Genomic DNA, 18,358 nt, shown 5'->3' on the forward strand with positions numbered 1-18,358 from the left:
CAGATACACCTACTCATACTGACATGTGCATAGGCAATACCTGATATACATTTCTGTTCTGTGTCAGTATGGCACACTGTATTCACACTCTTGCTGCCCAGTCATCCCTCTCAACCCGTTAAAGCAAGACATTTGTAGGACGCCACAAATACGTGGGGGGCAATGGGATAATATTAGTGACGCTGTCTTAATATTGCTGTAACACACTTGAGTCATTCGATAGCACAGTAGCCTTTGCATTGACACATACCCTGGAGGATGTCCAACACTCATATGGCAGGAACAGAGGAGAAAGTCTAGGAGTGTGGTAATGAGGGTAAGAACTTTTAATGTTGGCAGTATGACTGGTGTAGGGACAGAGCTAGCTGATATGATGGCCAGGGGAAGGTGGATATATTGTGTGTGCAAGAGACCAGATGGAAAGGGAGTACAGCTAGGTGTACTGGAGGCAGGTCACAATTGCGCTATCAGGGTGTGGATAGGAGGGGAAAGGGGGTAGCGGTTATCCTGAAGGAACAGTATGCCAAGAGTGTTTTTCAAGGATGTAATGAGTGTCTGATAGAGTGATGTTTATGAGTCTGGAAATTGATGGTGTAATGATGAATGTTGTTAGTGCATATGCTACGCAAGCTGGTTGTGTGATAGAGAGAAAAAGAAATGTGAAGTCAGTTGGATGACGTGGTGATGACTATACCCAAGGGTGAGAGAGTGGTGATTGCAGCAGATTTCAATGGCCATGTTGGTGAAAGGAACAGAGGGGATGAGGAAGGGATGAGTATGTATGGTGTTAAGCAAAGGAATGCAGACTGTGAGATGGTAGTGGATTTTGCAAAAAGGATGGACATGGTTGTGGTAAATACATACTATAACAAGAGGGAGGAGCATAGGGTGATATACAAGAGTGGAGGGAGATGCACACAGGTGGAATATATCCAATTTAGGAGGGCCAGTTTGAAGGAGATTGGAGACTGTAAAGTGGTGACAGGGGAAAGTGTAGTTAGGCAGCAGAGACTGCTGGTTTGTAAGATGACCTTGATGATCAAGAAAAGGAGGAGTGTGAGGGCAGCATCAAAGATCAAATCATGAGAACTGGAAAAGGATGATTGTGAGGTGGAATTCAGGGAAGAGTTAAGACAAGCACTGGGTGGCAGTGACGATTTACCAAATATCTGGGTAAGTACAGCAGAGATAGTAAGGGAGACGACTAGAAAGGTGCTTGGTGTGACATGTGGATGGAGGAAGGAGTACAAGGATGCCTGGTGGTGGACTGAGGAAGTAAAAGACAGTATATAGAGAAAGAGGTTGGGGATGAAGGTGTGGGATTGTCAGAGAGATGAGGAAAGTAGACAGGAGTATAAGGAAATGAGGTGCATGGCAAAGAGAGGTGGCAAAGGCTAAGGATGAGGCATATAAAGACTTGTATGACAGGTTGGACATTAAGGTGGGATGAAAGAACTTGTACCAATTGGCTAGACAGAGGGACTGAGCTTGGAAAGAAGTGCAGCAGATAAAGGTGATAAAGGATAATGAGGGAAACATACAAGTGAGGAGAACATGTTAAGCAGATGGACAGAGTATTTTGAGAGGCTGAAGAATGAAGAGAATGAGAGAGAGATGGTTGGATGATGTGGGTATGGTGAATCAGGAAGTGCAACGGCTTACCAAGGAGGAAGTAAGGATAGCTATGAAGAGGATGAATACTGCAAAGCCTGTTGGTCCACATGACATACCTGTGGTAGCATGGAGGTGTTTAGGGGAAATGGCAGTGGTGTTTTTAACCAGATTGTTTAATGATATCTTGAAAAGTGAGATGTTGCATGTGGAGTGGAGAGAAAGTGTTTGTGTATAGTTTTAAGAATAAGGTTGATGTGCAGAGCTGTAGTAACTGCAGAGGGGTAACATTAATCAGTCACAGCATGAAGTCATGGGAAAGAGTAGTGGATGCTAGAGTAAGCAGGGAGGTGATGAGTAGTGGTCAGCAGTATGTTTTTGTGCCAGATAAGAGTACTACAGATGTGATGTTTGCTCTGAGAGTGTTAATGGTGTAGTACAGCGAAAGTCAGGAGTTGTTTTTTGTCTTTCTGGACGTAGAGAAAGCATATGACAGGGTGCCTATATAGGAGTTGTGGTATTATATGAGGAAGCCTTGAGTGGCAGCGATATATGTAAGACTGGTACAGAATATGTACAAGGGTAGTTTGACAGCAGTGAGGTCTGCAGTGGGAGTGATGGATGCATTTAAGGTGGGGGTGGGATGACATCAGGGATCAGCTATGAGCCCTTTCTTATTTTCAGTGGTGATGGACAGGTTGACAGACAAGATCATACAGGAGTCCCTGTTGACTATAATGTTTGCAGATGACATTGTGATCTGTACTATGAGTAGGGTACTGATTTAGGAGACCCTGTAGAGGTTGAGATATGCTCTAGAGAGGAATGAAGGTCAGCAGGACTAAGACAGAATATCTGAGTGTGAATGAGAGGGAGGGTAGCAGAATGTTGAGGATACAGGGAGTAGAGTTGGCAAAGGTGGATGAGTTTAAATGATAGGGATCAACATTTCAGTGTAATAATGACTGTGAAGGACAGGTGAAGAAGAGAGTACAGGCAGGATGGAGTGGGTGGAGAATAAGTCAGTACTGATTTGTGACAGATGAGTACCAGTAAAAGTGAAAGGGAAGGTCTACAAGAGGGTAGTGAGACCAGCTATGTTATATGGGTTGGAAACAGTGTCATTGCCAAAAAGGCAGGAGTCAGAGTTGGATGTGGCAGAGTTACAGATGTTAGGATTTGCACTGGTTGTGATGAGGGTGGACAGGATTAGTAATCTGTAGATGACAGGGTCAGCCCATGTTGGACAGTTTTCAGACAAAGCCAGAGAGGCAAGATTACATTGGTTTGGACATGTGCTGCAGAGGAATGCTGAGTATATTGGGAAAAGGATGGTAAGGATGAAGCTGCCAGGTGAGAGGAAAGAGGAAGGCCTCAGATAAGGTTTCTGGATGTGGTGAGAGAGAACATGCAGGTGGTTGGTGTGACAGAGCAGGATGCAGAGGACAGACAGAAATGGCAACAGACGATCTACTGTGGTGACCTCTAACAGGAACAGCCAGAAGAAAAAGAAGGAGATGTTGTAATGTCAGTCTTCACAGATTTGCCAATGATTTGCCAGACATAACACAACTGTATGAGTAAATGACTACAAATATGAGCACACATATGGTCAGTGTGCATAACACTGGGCAGTTTTATGGTATGAACTCAGTATATCCCATGCAGTTCAACTCACATGTGTACAACAGTACTTTACTATGCAAATACCATGTATAGGTCTCTCACTTTTCTGAGACAGACAAGTATATCATAGTTGTATTCACAAGTAAGATATGGATATGTACAACATCCCAGTAGCTGGCCTAGCATTGTCACAGTCAGTATTGCTCAACACACACTGCAGTAGAAGTCATATGTGAGCCATCCTTTCCTGGGGTGACTCAGCGGCCTGATTTATGATCTATGTCACTGCAGACAGACCCAGATGCTATGGCCATGGGTTCTGATCAGCAATATTTCAGTACAGCACATCTTGTTGAGACATATACATTACAGTTTCTATTTCCCATTTTTACATACCCCTTACTGCAGTCCATTACACGCTTAATTGTTTGACATACCTGTTTGTTTTATTCAAGTGCAGATGGTTATGTCCTGCTTGGTTTTTATTTTTCTTTTCACTGTCCGTCTGTCTGTCTCTCTCTCTCTCTCTCTCTCTCTCTCTCTCTCTCTCTCTCAAGGATGTAGGGTGCACATCTGTACTTGCTAATTGCATGCAGGACAGCTGTGTTGTTATTCATATAGCCAATGTCATGGCAACACACTGCTATCATTGAGTATGTCATGTGAGCATCCTTGTTAGTGAGATGGACTTCATGGTGGTGTGTGAACAACAGCATCATAGAGGGTATTTGGAAATACCTCTTACAACCAAAGCTGTGGAGACAGGCCAACAAAATGGGGAGAATATCCAAACATAGGGACAGAATGTAAGTATTGCTGGTATACATTTGGATTAATGCTAGTCTAACAGGGTTTGTGTGGACATGAAGTTTCTGCATGATTTTAACTCTGACAGTATTATGTGTTTGACATAACTCTCACCTGTAGGGCTATCCGCATAATGGCCAGAATTAGAACTCCTATGTTTGGTGTGTTCCTCAGACATTTTTTGTTTTTTGGAAAATCAGTAGCATACTTTGAGGGTTGCAGTCAGTAACTGCTAACATCCATTTGTGTTTCTGCCCTCATATCTCTCAGAAAATATGTTATAAGTAATCCTGTTACAACAGCAACATTCTCAGTTTATAACAGCAATATTTCAAATATGCCCCTGTTTTTGGGCCTCTGTCCCACAATTATGTCAGGCTTTGTCCAGATGTCATGCAATAAGAGGTTGATAGGTATGGTATATGATTATTTAGTGCCTACATTCCTGACATTATCCCAGTGATGTATCAGACTGCCAGACATGTTATGTGGAAGAGGTCTTATATATGAGGGGAAAGCCTGGACATTCTCTGGGACTCTGTACAGTTAAGAGGTCTGTGTACTTCTGGCAATTGCTGACAGACTGTCAGGATTGTGTTGCAGTGTATTGTGTCACTGTTATTTGTCCTGTGTAGGAAAGGCCGTGGATGTATGTGTTATGGTTCCTTTTCTATCTGCCTATGCATGCTGCTCCTGTTTCTGGTGGTCCATCGGCTGTATATTTTTGTAGGGGCAGACTGAGACATGTCCCAAACCAGGGTCAGGTGTCATAGTATACTGTGAATTGGGCCAGTATATGTGGGGGTAGTGTATGAGTGGCAAACATGTTGAGATGTTTTTGTTCACACAGTCCTTATACTGTACTGTTCCTACTGTGACTGTGGTTGAATTTGTTGTGGGTATGCACTTTCACACTGGTGTCTGTTTTTCGGTGCTGTGACATTCCTATAATGCCTGATATATTTGCCAGTACATGTGTAATTCCCCCTAGCAGATTTGGCTTATTGTTGTGTCAAATTGACTGTAGTTTTGACAGTGCTTGGTGACATGCTTAGCAGCTGAGTGTAGTTTCCCTAATGTGATGTTATGTCTGGGTATTTGTAGGATGTACAGTTGCCTGGCCCCCATAAGTGTTGTGTATTTCTGACACATCAGTTGGCTGATGTGAAGATTTCAGTCACTAACTAGTGGGAAGTAATTGAGTGTTGGACTTGTGCTATTTTAGTCAATATATGTTAGGACAGACATGACGGTATTACTGCAGCAACTGTGTCAGCTTCTCTACTCCAGTATTTCAGATATGTCCCTATTTCCATGGCTTTCTCTCCCCACTTTGTCAGGCCTGGTCCAGGTTCATTGCCCTAAGGGATTCTGAGCCTAACTCTGGACTGACTGGATAGTTGCAGTATGTCCAGATTTATTGCTCATATTTCTGGTCTGTTCCACAGATAAATTATTTTCATATCCCTGGTAAATCACTGTGATGATCTCAGGATTTCTGACAGTAAATGATGACATACATTTCAGTTTCAGAACTCACATTCTTCAGAACATGTATGCTGAAACAAACCCTGTCACTCTGGCAACATCCTACATTTATAAGAGTGATATTTAAAATATGTCCCTAGTTTTGTCCCATTGTCCCCCATTTGGACAGTCTTGGGCCAGATTTCTTACAGTAAGAGGTTGGTAGGTATGATTCTGAGACATAGGTGCCGGAAGCTGTTAAAGACTGGGGGGTGGAGGGTGACAGGGGCACTTAGTAAACTAAAAAGGAAATTTTTTTATAACTATTTGCTAACACAACATAGGTTCACTTGGAGGACATTTTAAGCTTAGCCAATTCCCTTTTGGTGATTGAATTAACATTTTCTGATTGGTCTTAGCTATCCCCATGGCTGATAATTGTATATTAGCCCTAGTGAGAACAACTGTGATCATACCATAGATAATTTGAGGGGGCCATGTAACGGATGCATCATTTAGGAACTGCCTCTATCCATTAGTGGCATGAGGGAAAATCCTGGAGTACATTTTCTTTTACCCATCTTTAGATCCAAGTTGCATTTGAATATGGATGGATGACCTTTGCTTTATTTTTATGGATAGTCTGTTCCAGAACAGTGGTAGCCTCTGTGATATATATCCATCTCTCCACAACATTCAGTTTAGATACCTGGACTAAGTATTTCTGATGCCATTTGACTTGCTGATGTTCAGTAGGTCCATCTGTATTATGTCGGAGGATGCTTTGTATGCCAGACATGTCACCTCTAAGCACTCTGTAGGATACTGAGTATAGTAATAAATATTTGAGGTGGTCCATGCAAGACCTATTGTTTAGGACTTGTATCCTTTTAGTAAGGTATCTCTGAAGGTATTCCAGTTGTTGCATGGGGCTGGACAGATACATGCCAAAGTGGGTATTATACAAAATGATTGACATAATGAGAGCTTTGTAAAGGGGGACAACATCATTTCTAGATCTAGTCACAATCAATTTGTTTATAAGCTGTGCAATATAGAAAGACTTTATGACTCTGGGCACATGTTGGTCAAAAGTTAGGTCACTTTACACACAATTCTCAAATGCCAAACAATTGGATCATTTCTCAGAGGGCATTGTCATGATTTTGACACCAGTTATTATTTTGGACAAACCTTCCTGCATGATGGTTAAGTCATTTGGGGATTCAATAACTTCTCCTAGCTTGCAGTCATCTCAAACTTAGCTGGCCAACTGCCCTATTCAGAACATTTCCATGATAACAGTCTACTTCCACACACAATTGCCTTTTAAATTTATTGTTTGAACATTTTTCCAGTAGGCAATGAAGCAAAATGCATGCACCAATAATGACAAAACTGCCCTATTCAGAACATTTCCATGATAACAGTCGACTTCTACACACAATATATAAATACAGAATCACAGTAGACTGTATGCCATAGGCATGTTGCACAGCTTCTTGAACTTATTTTCAATGGGGGGGGGGGGGGTAAAAAGCCAAAAAAACAGGGACATTTTTAACATTGCGTGTATAATTTTGGAAAGTTGCTTGCATAAAATATTGTTACCACCATGCATTTCACTGCCAAGTCTTCAACCCAGAATACTGTGCACTACAGTCAGAGCAACATACCACTAAACTAAACCAGCAGTTTTGTGAAAGACAGGAAGACAAACTTAAATGGCTATCATATCATGTAGTGAATTCAGTTCTCACTTCTCACCATAGCTCTCAACCTCTTAGCACAAAAATGCAGAACAAAGCCAATAATGGGGGAATACAGCCCCAAAATAGGGACACATTTCAAATGCTGATTTTATAACCTTAGAAATATAATTTTGGAAAGTTGCTTGCATAAAACATTGTTACCACCATGCATTTCACTGCCAAGTCTCGAATCCAGAGCACTGCGTACTACAGTCAGAGCAACATACCTCTAAAATAAACCAGCAGTTTCTTGGAAAATTGCTAGAATAAAAGATTTTGTTTTACCACTCCTGCAAACCAATCAGAACCAAACAAAAATGTGAGGCATAAATTCACAAGTGATGGTAGCTAGGGACTTTAGTATATTCACTCTGATAGACAGACTCTCCATTCTCCTGCTTTGCAATTAACTCCTGTCCTACAGTCCAGATGCAGCAAACAAACTCCATTCTGCAGCAGCTTCTGAATATCCCGCTCGCAACAGCTTCTGAATATCCAGCTCGCATAAGCCGGAAATGCGCTGATGTCATTGCTCACAAATAGCTGGAAATGCGATGACATCATTGTGGCAAACGAAACCACTTGCAAAAAACAGCCGAGAGGTGTGGAAAGGGACAGGGGTGATCTGCAAATGTGGGGGGGGGGGGCCCGCTCTCTATGGTTCCGGCGCCCATGTTCTGAGGTATGACTCCACTACATGATATGAATATAGATTTTTTTCATATATATGTATAGTTTCTTTTATATATATATATATATATATATATATATATATATATATATATATATATAGATATATATATATGTGTGTGTGTGTGTGTGTGTGTGTGTGTGTGTGTGTTTTATATGTATATCACTATTTATATTATGTATATATTTGTCTATATATATATATATATATATATATATATATATATATATATATACATGTATCTCCATACATATATGCATGTGTATATGTATAAGTACAAAACCTGACTGTTTCAAAGGAATCTTTTCCCTACTGTTGAATGAGCATATGCTGGAAAAAGCATCAGAGATCCCCGCAGCTCAAATGGTGTAGTGGTCCATTTCTCTGACTATTGTATACAGGGCCCTGGGTTTAAGATCTGCTAAGGCTAATAATTTTGTTGCTGTTACTCCCACTTACAACCACTTACTCACACTTACACCTGCACTGATATTTTAAAAGAAAAGAAAAAGGGGTGATAGGGAAGTGGTGAAAAACTGGTACACAGAGGGAAGAATAATATGAAAGAAAGCTATGGATGTGCAGGACAGGTGTATGGAAGGGCCATGGCTGTCCATTTCTTATACAGCAACAGCTGTACATTTGTACAGAATTTGGAGGTGAATTTGGACACTCAAACCCCAGAGAAAGTGGTGAGGACAACAGAAATGTGTTGTTAAATCTGCTAAGCATAACTGATCAGTGCTAACCATTGCTCACAGTTCTTTCTCATAATATACCACAGGAATGACTTCATTTAGTAAGTGTATATGATTTCCATTACATGACATGGCTGTATGTGCTTTCATTACAGTAGCAAGGGCTGTAACCATACTGTATAGTATACGTATACATGGGTGTTTTCACATGTTATATGCAGTCACACTTCCATTTTACACCAGCTACACTACCCTGGGTGACAAAAATAACTTGCTACATATTTTAATATGAACATAGTACTCTTAACACCTCTTTCCCGTGTAAAATTGGATTGTTTGTTGTAGTACTCGAACTGCGTATGCCTGGATGCAAAGCTGGGACTCTGACCACTTCACTATCTTGATATGGGGTTTTGAGCTGTATATTAATATTATATTATATTACTATATTAAATGGAGAGTATTGAGGTTTTCAGCCATGTCATTGAGGATTGCTGTCATGACATAATGACATACATTTCAGTTTCAGACTTGTATCCTTCTGAACATTAATGCTAATGCATAACCTGTTTTCTATCAACTTTCTAAGTGTGTGAGGGCAATTTTTCAGTCATGTACCTAATGTATTATTTATTCCCCCCATCATTTGTGCCTTTGTTAACATTCATTGCTGTAGGGGTATATTGGTATATATTTGCTTTCAGGCTTCTACCCTTATGTAATTCATGCTAATGCATGATCTGTCCTTCGTACAGAAGGGATGACACTGGTGCTTAGGCTGTGATTGACTACACTGCAGAATGGGTCTGAGATCCCATGCCTGTGGTCATGTTAGATGCAGCCAGGAATGGTATCAGGCCTATGGAGACCTCTATGTGCTGCCTTTGCAAGGGCATTACAGACCTGCTTCCTGATCATGAGGGGAGGTGGGCAGATGCTGTATATGCATATGTGTATCTATAGGGGGACAGGGGAGTGATATTTACAATTCTCCTGTCTGCAGCCAGTTGCCTATATCCATGGCATATGTGTATGCAGTGTTATTGACCACCACTATAGAACAGATATGTGTGTTGCCTCTGGAATTGCAGACACACATCTGGAAGGCCTAGTGTTTGGCCTTGGTGGATGTCTCCAGTTTGCACTCAAAGACAGCCTTAGACTACATCACCTGTGACCTTATTTGCTTGTGCCTAACAAGATGACATGGCTTCCAATGAGGTACCTATTCCTTCTTGGCCCATCCTGTGATTATTTCCACCTATGATCATAGTTGTGTAATGCTGCTGTCCACCACAGGCATTCAGACTACCTTGAAGGGGTTGATGTTGTCCTGTCGGATATTGCTGAGGTCATAAAGCTATGTAGGTGCCCACATAGTATTGTGGTGTTGGTCTGGACACTGCTGCTAGTTCCAACATATGGGATGCCCGTTATGTGGGCCTTGCCCATTTTCCATGACTGTGTGGGTGACATTATGGTGGTGTGGAGGGCTACAGCTTTATAGAAAGTAGGTGGAAATACTTCGCAGGACAGGACATGTGGAGACAACCCAACAACATGGGGGCCAAACTCCAGAATTGTGTACAGATTGCATCTCATTAGTGTGGTTATACATATGGAGGTTTACTAGATTGACAGGGTTCATCTAGACATGCATTTACTGGGTGACTTGACATCTGACAGTGATAAGCCTCTGACATCCCTCTCAATTGGCATGTTGTCCACAGACTGGCCAGATGTTTGCTCTGTTCTTTGAATGATGTCTGTTTTTATGGGGTTGCTAATATAATGTAAGGATTGTAGTCAGTAACTGTTGACATCCATTGGTGTTCCAGACATCATATCCTTCATGTTATGTTACAACAATATTCTGTTTGTAACACTATTATGTGTGATACTTTCCCGCCCCCTCTCCCACAAATATATCATGTCTTGTCCAGATGTCCTGCACTATGAGGTGCAGAGGTATATGGCATATCATTAATTACCAACTGCACTCCAGTTATCATCCCAATGACCTGGCAGACTCCTGGCCATGGTATGCAGCAGTGGCCAGGATTATGGTTCCACACCCTGGTAATTCTGTGGAAATCTGTACATATGACAGTTATGTATGTCTGGCCATTGTGAACAGACTGCCAAGATTGTGTATCAGTGTTGTGTGCAGATGTTTGTTGGGCTGGGTAAGGAGAGTAGCAGATGTAAGTGCCATACATCCTTTACCTATCTGACTCTGCATGCTGCTACAGCTGCTGGTGGTCTATCAGGCCTGTATTTATTTATTTAACATTTGTTAACCGGGAAAGTCCGGCTTGGAACAAAGCCAATTTTCTGCAGTGGCCCAGGGAGAAATGCTCCAGATGCACATCTTTGAACATGGGAGGAAACCAGACCACCCAAAGGAAACCCACATGAATGCAGGGAGGACATACAGACTCCGCACAGAAGGCACCCCAGCCAAGAATTGAACCTGAGAACCTCTTGCTGTGAGATGAGAACACTACCACTGCACCACTGTGCCATCTGCTGTGTTTGCTTGTAGGAGCTGACTGTGAAATGTCCTGTAACACCTCAGCATTCCCAGTGAACTGTGAATTGGGCCAGTATATGTCAGTGTAATGTGTGACTGGCAATCAAGATATGTTTGTTCAGACAGTCATTCTACTCTAGAGTTCATTTTGGGTACTGGTATGTTGCTGTGACTGTGGTGCAAATGTTTTTGGGTGGACATTTTTGGACCACTCTCGGCTTTTCAGTACAGTTCCAGCCCTGTAGTGCATGCTATATTTGAATATACATGGGTAATTGCCCAGAGTTGATGTGGGAGAGTGTCATGTTGGTCTTACTGTGCTTTATAAGGTGATAGGTGACATGCCTGGCAGCTGTCAGGAGATTTCCATTCTGTTAAATCACTGCAGTCATACCTCTACACTGTCCAGATGCGTGGCTCATATGCTTGGTCTGTTCCCAAGACAGTTGCTGTCCTTGGCTAATTAGTAGGATACTCTGGGGAATGCAGTTAGTAAATGCTAACATCCATTGGTGTTACTGACTTCATATCCCTCAGAAAAGATATGTTACAACAAAACCGGTAACACCAGCATCTGTCTACATTTATAACAGCAATATGTCCAATATACCCCTGAGTTTGAGCCTCTGTCCCCCAGTTATGTCAGGCTTTGTTCAGATGTCATGCACTACGAGGTTCAGAGGTATGTAGCATCATTATTTATTGCATTCATTCCTGCTACCATCCCAATGATGTCATAGAACCCCAGACATGTAACAAGGAAGCAGCCTTAGATATGAGTCCTGTGCCTATACATTCTGTGGGAAACTGTACATTTGTGAGGAATGTGTATGTCTGCCCATTGTTAAAAGACTGTCAGGATTGTGTAGCAGTATAGTGTGTACATGTTATTTGGGCTGCGTAGGGAGAGGGTACATGTGAGTGTCATGGGCCCTTTCTATTTGACTGTGCATGCTGCTCTGGCTTCTGGTTCCCTATTGCCAGTATATGTTTGTACATGCAGACCGTGACACGTCCCGTAACATCTCATGATTCCCACTAAACTGTGACTTGGGGCAGTATATGTAGGGGTAATGTGTGAGTAGCAAACTGGATATTGATGCTCACACAGTCATTATACTGTAGTGTTCGGTTTGCTTACTGGTATGTCGCTGTGACTGTGGTGCAATTGGTTGGGGTATGCACTTTCACACCAGTGTCTGTTTCCTTCTAGTGTTACATCCCAGTAGTGTCTGTTATATTTGCTAATGAATGTGCACAGCTACAGAGCTGGACTTGGGTAGTGTTATGTCAGTCTAATTGTAGTTTGGACATTGTTTCTAAAGAAGTCTGTTGGACGAATAGCGATTATTAAACTTTAACTGCACTAAAAATATTTCATTGCCTCCTCTTGGTGCCTTTACAGGGTTTTTTTTTTTGTTTATTAAACATCAACTCCTACAGCTCAATAGTGTAGTGATGCATTCCTCTAACTATAGTGTTCATGGTTGTGGGTTTGATACTTGACACGTCTATTTTTTTCATTAATGTTAAATGACCAGAATGCATGATATGTTTGTTACAGCATTGCAGATTCTCTCAGCTCAGATGGGGTAGTGGCATTTTGCTGTGATTGCAGATGACAGCATCCCAGGTTCAAGACTTGGCAAGGCTGACTATTTTGTTGCTGGGCAGAACAAGGTCTGATGCATACAGAGTGACTAAGGCACATTTAAGCATATTGTACATATAATTTTATATTATAAAATAATATTTATTTACACATTATAATTTTACGTTTACCTTCCATGACATCCCCATGTGCTTTCATTACATTATATTCTTGTGTGACTATACTGTATGGGGCACTTGTGTTTATATGGGGGGGGGTTCACATCTTTTCTACACTGACATGCCACTTTTGGAACTGCTACACTATCCTGGTTGACAAAAAACAGTTGCTAAATAATTTAAGTTTGCTAAAATAATTTTAACACTACTTTCACATAGGAAAATAAGTTGTGTGTTTTGGTAATCAAACCATGCATGCCTGCATGTAAAGCCACAACTATAACCACTACTCTGTCTCAGCTTGGAAATTGCATTTGTATATTTGCATTTAGCTCCTATGGGATGTTTAAGCTATGCTAAGCGTGAGGCCATAACATGCATACCCATTTAGCTACACTTAAACATTCCTTAGGCTAGCAAAAAAAAGTATATTATTATTATTATTATATTATTATGAACAACAGATAAGTAGCTGCCAAAGAACCTGGTAAACACTCCGCATACAACTAAAACAATATAAAGCAAGAAGTCATAAACGTTCAGAATGAAGTGAAGCAGGATACAGTTCCAATAAAAACGTAATTTATTCACAGGTGTCCAGACATAAATAAGCGCTTTTGCTTAAAAAAAGCTTCATCAGATATATAGTACAATCACCCATAAAATAAAGCAATATATATACAATTCAAGAAATTGAACTAACCAATCATACTCCTATACCAATTAGAGAACTTAAAGTGATATAGTGTATAATACACCTAGGCAGCAGGACGAGGTGGCTATGGGTACCCCTTGTGCCAATAGTTATGCTAACATGTTTTTGACACATTGGGAGGAGACCACCCTGTTCCAGGTCACTGAATTTAAAGAACATGTGATGTTCTATCGACATTTTGTTGATGACCTGTTTATGTTACGGAATGGCAAGGCACAACAATTAGATGCGTTGCTGTTAGAAATGAATAGTCTGACTGTCTCAGATTCATTATGAAGTATTCAAGCCATAAGATAGATTTTTTAGATCTATATATAGAGAAATTACCATGGGGCTTGGTTAACACTGGTATATATCGGAAACCATGTCATGTAAATACACTCTTGTTGAGGTCCAGTATGCATCCTACATACGTTTTTAGGAACATTATTAAAGGTCAGGGTGTTAGGGCCTCTAGAATGAATCCTGTAGATACAGGCTTCATAGATGAATTAACTAGCCTTGAGAAGAAACTGTTAGAGAGAGGTTATAAGGAATTTGAAATTAAGGAACAATTGGGTACAGTTCCAATTTTACGACAAGATACAGCTGCTCCTTACTTTGGACCTCCTGTGACTATGAATGTAATTGGCACAACTTCTATACAATCTTTTGTCAAACTTCCAGCTTTTTATACTTCAGATTACATTGAGATTAGAGAAATCATGAGTAAACACTGGTCAATTTTACAAACAGATGAGAACATAAAGATGATAGTTGGTGAACAACCACGTTTCCTGCATAGAAACAAGAGGAATTTGAAGAGGATGCTTTGTTACTCCAAAGACAAGGAATTGAAATTTGGAGATGAACATACTGAACCATGTGGTCAATGTAATTTTTGTTCGTATATAGACACCAATAATGAATTTTTCCATCCAGATCTGAATAAGGTATTTAAGATGACAGCAACAGTAAATTGTATGACATCTGATTTAGTATATCTGGCTGTATGCCAGATATGCACGTCATTCTATATTGGTAAAACCAACAGGTGTTTCAGGGATAGGATACATGAACACATTTACCACATTAAGAAAGGTTCAATACACAATGCATTAGCGAAGCACATTGTACAATATGGGGAAACACATACTTTTTTGTTTAGAGCCCTGGAAGTTGTAGTCCCCAGTACACGTGAGGGTGACATTAGGAATCACACAGAGAGTAGAGAGAGTAATTGGATCATTAAATTAAGAGCAGATAGAGGTATGAGACTCAACGAAAGAGCATCTATCAAGCCCCTTCTCAGGAAACGGAATAATAAGTGACCACCATTTTTTATTTCCTCTCATCTATTTTAGAGTGACACTATATGTGTGTTTTCAACATGCTAGAGATTTTGAGTAGTTTTTACTTGTTCTTTATACGATGTTTTTAGCAAATGTAAAAACCATGAGTGAGCAGTATCATACATATTCATTCACTTTTTAAATTGTTTTAGAGTAACAATATGTGTATTCCTTAATAAGGTAGAGATTTGCATTAGTAGAGATTTTGCTTGTAGTGTTGTTTTATATGTCTACATTTTTATTTGAATCAATTTGTACGTGATATGCTTTAGTTTTTAAACATAGTTGTTCATCTAGTTAGTGTATGTGATGCTGCATGAATTCTGTTTATATGTGTTTAGTTTGATAGCGTAGGTGTATTATACACTATATCACTTTAAGTTCTCTAATTGTTATAGGAGTATGATTGGTTAGTTCAATTTCTTGAATTGTATATATATTGCTTTATTTTATGGGTGATTGTACTATATATCTGATGAAGCTTTTTTAAGTGAAAGCGCTTATTTATGTCTGGACACCTTTGAATAAATTACGGAACTGTATCTTGCTTCACTTCGTTCTGACCGTTTATGACTTCTTGCTTATTATATTATTATGTTATATGTGTATGTCTTGTGGTATTCTGACAACGAATTGGGACTGCAAATGTGAAATAATGGCACTCATTTGGCTTTCAGGCTTCTATCCTTCAGGGAATCCTGCTAATACATATCCTGTTATCTATCAACTTTCTAAGTGTGTGAAGGCATGTCCCTAACGTATTGTTTATACCCCCATCATTTGTGTCTTTGCTAACTTTCACTGCTGTAAGGGAATATTGGTATACATTTGCTTTCAGGATTCTACCCTTACATAATTCATGCTAATGCATGACCTATTCTCTATCAACTTTCTTTGTTTGTGGGGCTATATTTGTGTTTTTTCACCTTTGGGGGATTTTCCCCCATTATGTGTACATTTGCACACATTTCCTGCTTTAGCAGGTTGCAGAAGTGTCATACATCACTTTAGTAATGCAGGGGGTGTGTCACAGAACCTGTCATACACTCCCTGCATTGCTTTCTTGTTGCCAATTTTTATTTCAGTGTCCGATCATTATTTCATTTCAGTGTCCACAGACACTGAAATACTGGCATAATATTAGAGTAAATCTCTAATATTATACCAGTTTGGCTTAGAAAGTGTCGTATGGCACTTTCTGAGTGCAGGGGCCATGTTCAGTGTCCGTGCACTACTTGGACATGCTCCCTGCACTCGTTCACGGTTCGTGTCCATATAACAAGTACAGAAGCATGCCTTTATAAATATTTAAGGCACGCTGTTGTGCTAAACGGACACAAACCACTCCGTGCAAGAATACTCTTACCCTGGGATTCAGGAAGATGTATTTTCCATGCAGGAACAGTGTACGAGCTCCTGCATGTAAAATGGCCGCCAAGCGATTCAGGATAGTGCCGTTTTCACGTGCACAAGTGGACCTACACTGTTCTAGCATGGAAAACTGGCAACTATGCAAATCACCTCATGTGCTGGTGAAAACCATGCAAATGAGGTGATTTATTGATTCACCAAGCTGCCAGGTCTCTGTGCTAGAATAGTATCAGTGAAGAAATGTATTCAGGAAATAACTGAGGACATTTCTGCAACTGACAAAACGGAGGCATGACATCTCATGGAAAAGCAAGTATTATGTACATTAGTCATGCCAATGGCCAAATATAAGGCCATTGGCATTAAAAAATTATAAATTATTATGAAAATTAAACTTTTTTTTGGCTGATCTCGGCAGCGCTCAAACAGGATCATGCTGAAAATAAAAAAAAAAACACGAAAAGTCAATTTTAAGTTAATTCTGCATTTTGCCATTATAGTCAGTGGCATGCAGAATATAAACAATATCAGGGAGCACTGGTTGTCAAGGGGAAAGGTTCTGTTTTTAGTGCAGTAACTAATGACCAACACACTGGGGTATGCAAATGTGGGGAGTTATACTGAATCACGTATTTCTTCAAAGTGTCAGCTTGTACCTAACCGTGTAGGTGCAGCAATACAACAGTGCAAGTGTGAGAGATGAATGACTTCATAAGGGGGTGTGTCATGCTTGCTGTAAGCTCAGTGGAGCTCTGCGGCCCATGTTTACCCTTAGCTAAGCATAGCTAAGGAAGGGGGTGTGTCAGATGTGCCTGAGCAGTGTGTACATAGTCTAAATGGTTGAGCACACCATGCACAGGATTTTAAACAAAACCAAAAAAAAAAAAAGCAAATGGCAGCACTGTTTACATTTGAGCACTGGGTATGTGTGGCATGCCTTGGGGCTTAAATAGGGAGGAACTGGAAAGGGGAAACAGTAGTAGGAAGGCATTCAAGGAGAGCTAGCATAGCTGGACAGTGGAATGTATTAGAATCATCCCGTTACATATGCAGCATCCCAGCACACTACTATAAACTGCAAGCACCCTACAGACTGTTTTTTCCCACAAGCTCTATACCACCGGTGTACACAGACAGGGGATTTTTAACTGGGAAAACTAACTAAAAAAGTCAGAAGCTGCTACTGCTTTACTCCATCAATATGTGCTAGAGACTGAGGGTGGTGAGGAGACAACTGCTGACAACCGACCCACAGTGAGGAGGAGGAGAAGAGTGTATAGACCTGGGGTGACCTACCGGGGCCTACATGAGCTGGAGATAGTGAAGCACTATAGGGTGGACTGGGACATTCTACAGCAAATCATTGAGCTGTGCCAGCCATGGCACACACACAGAACTAATAGAGGGGAACCCATCCCAGTGGATACCAATTTATGTGTAGGCTTAAGAATATTAGCCACAGGTACCTTCCAAAGACCAACTGGGGATATCATGGGATTCTCACAGGTACCAGCATCCAGGATACTCCACCAGTTCCTGAATGCCATGACACCACATTCCAGTGAGCACATATATGTCACCACCACCCGTGAAGATTTGACCAGAAGTATGCGTCTCTTCCACCATATAGCAGAATACCCTGAGGTAGTTGGAGCTATAGACTGTACAAGCATCCACATCAAAGCACCCCTCGGTGAGCAGGGTAAGGTCTACATAAACCACAAGGGCTTCCCCTCCATCAACTGTCAGGTTGTTTGCAATTATCATGAATGCGTGTGCTGGCAGCCCTGAAAGCTATCACGACTCCCATATCTGGCATTGCTCACAGCTGTCTCAGGTGTTTTCCAGGGGTGGTCATCCCATATGGCCATCTAGTGGGAGATGCTGGTAAGCACTGGAGCTGTGGCTGATAACACTCATCAGAAATGCACAAACACCCAAACAAGAACACCATAATGAGGCACAAGTACAAATCAGGATCATTGTA

This window comes from Protopterus annectens, chromosome 11.part0 (genome assembly GCF_019279795.1).
Source record: "Protopterus annectens isolate FY-2018-M chromosome 11.part0, PAN1.0, whole genome shotgun sequence".
NCBI lineage: Eukaryota > Metazoa > Chordata > Ceratodontiformes > Protopteridae > Protopterus > Protopterus annectens.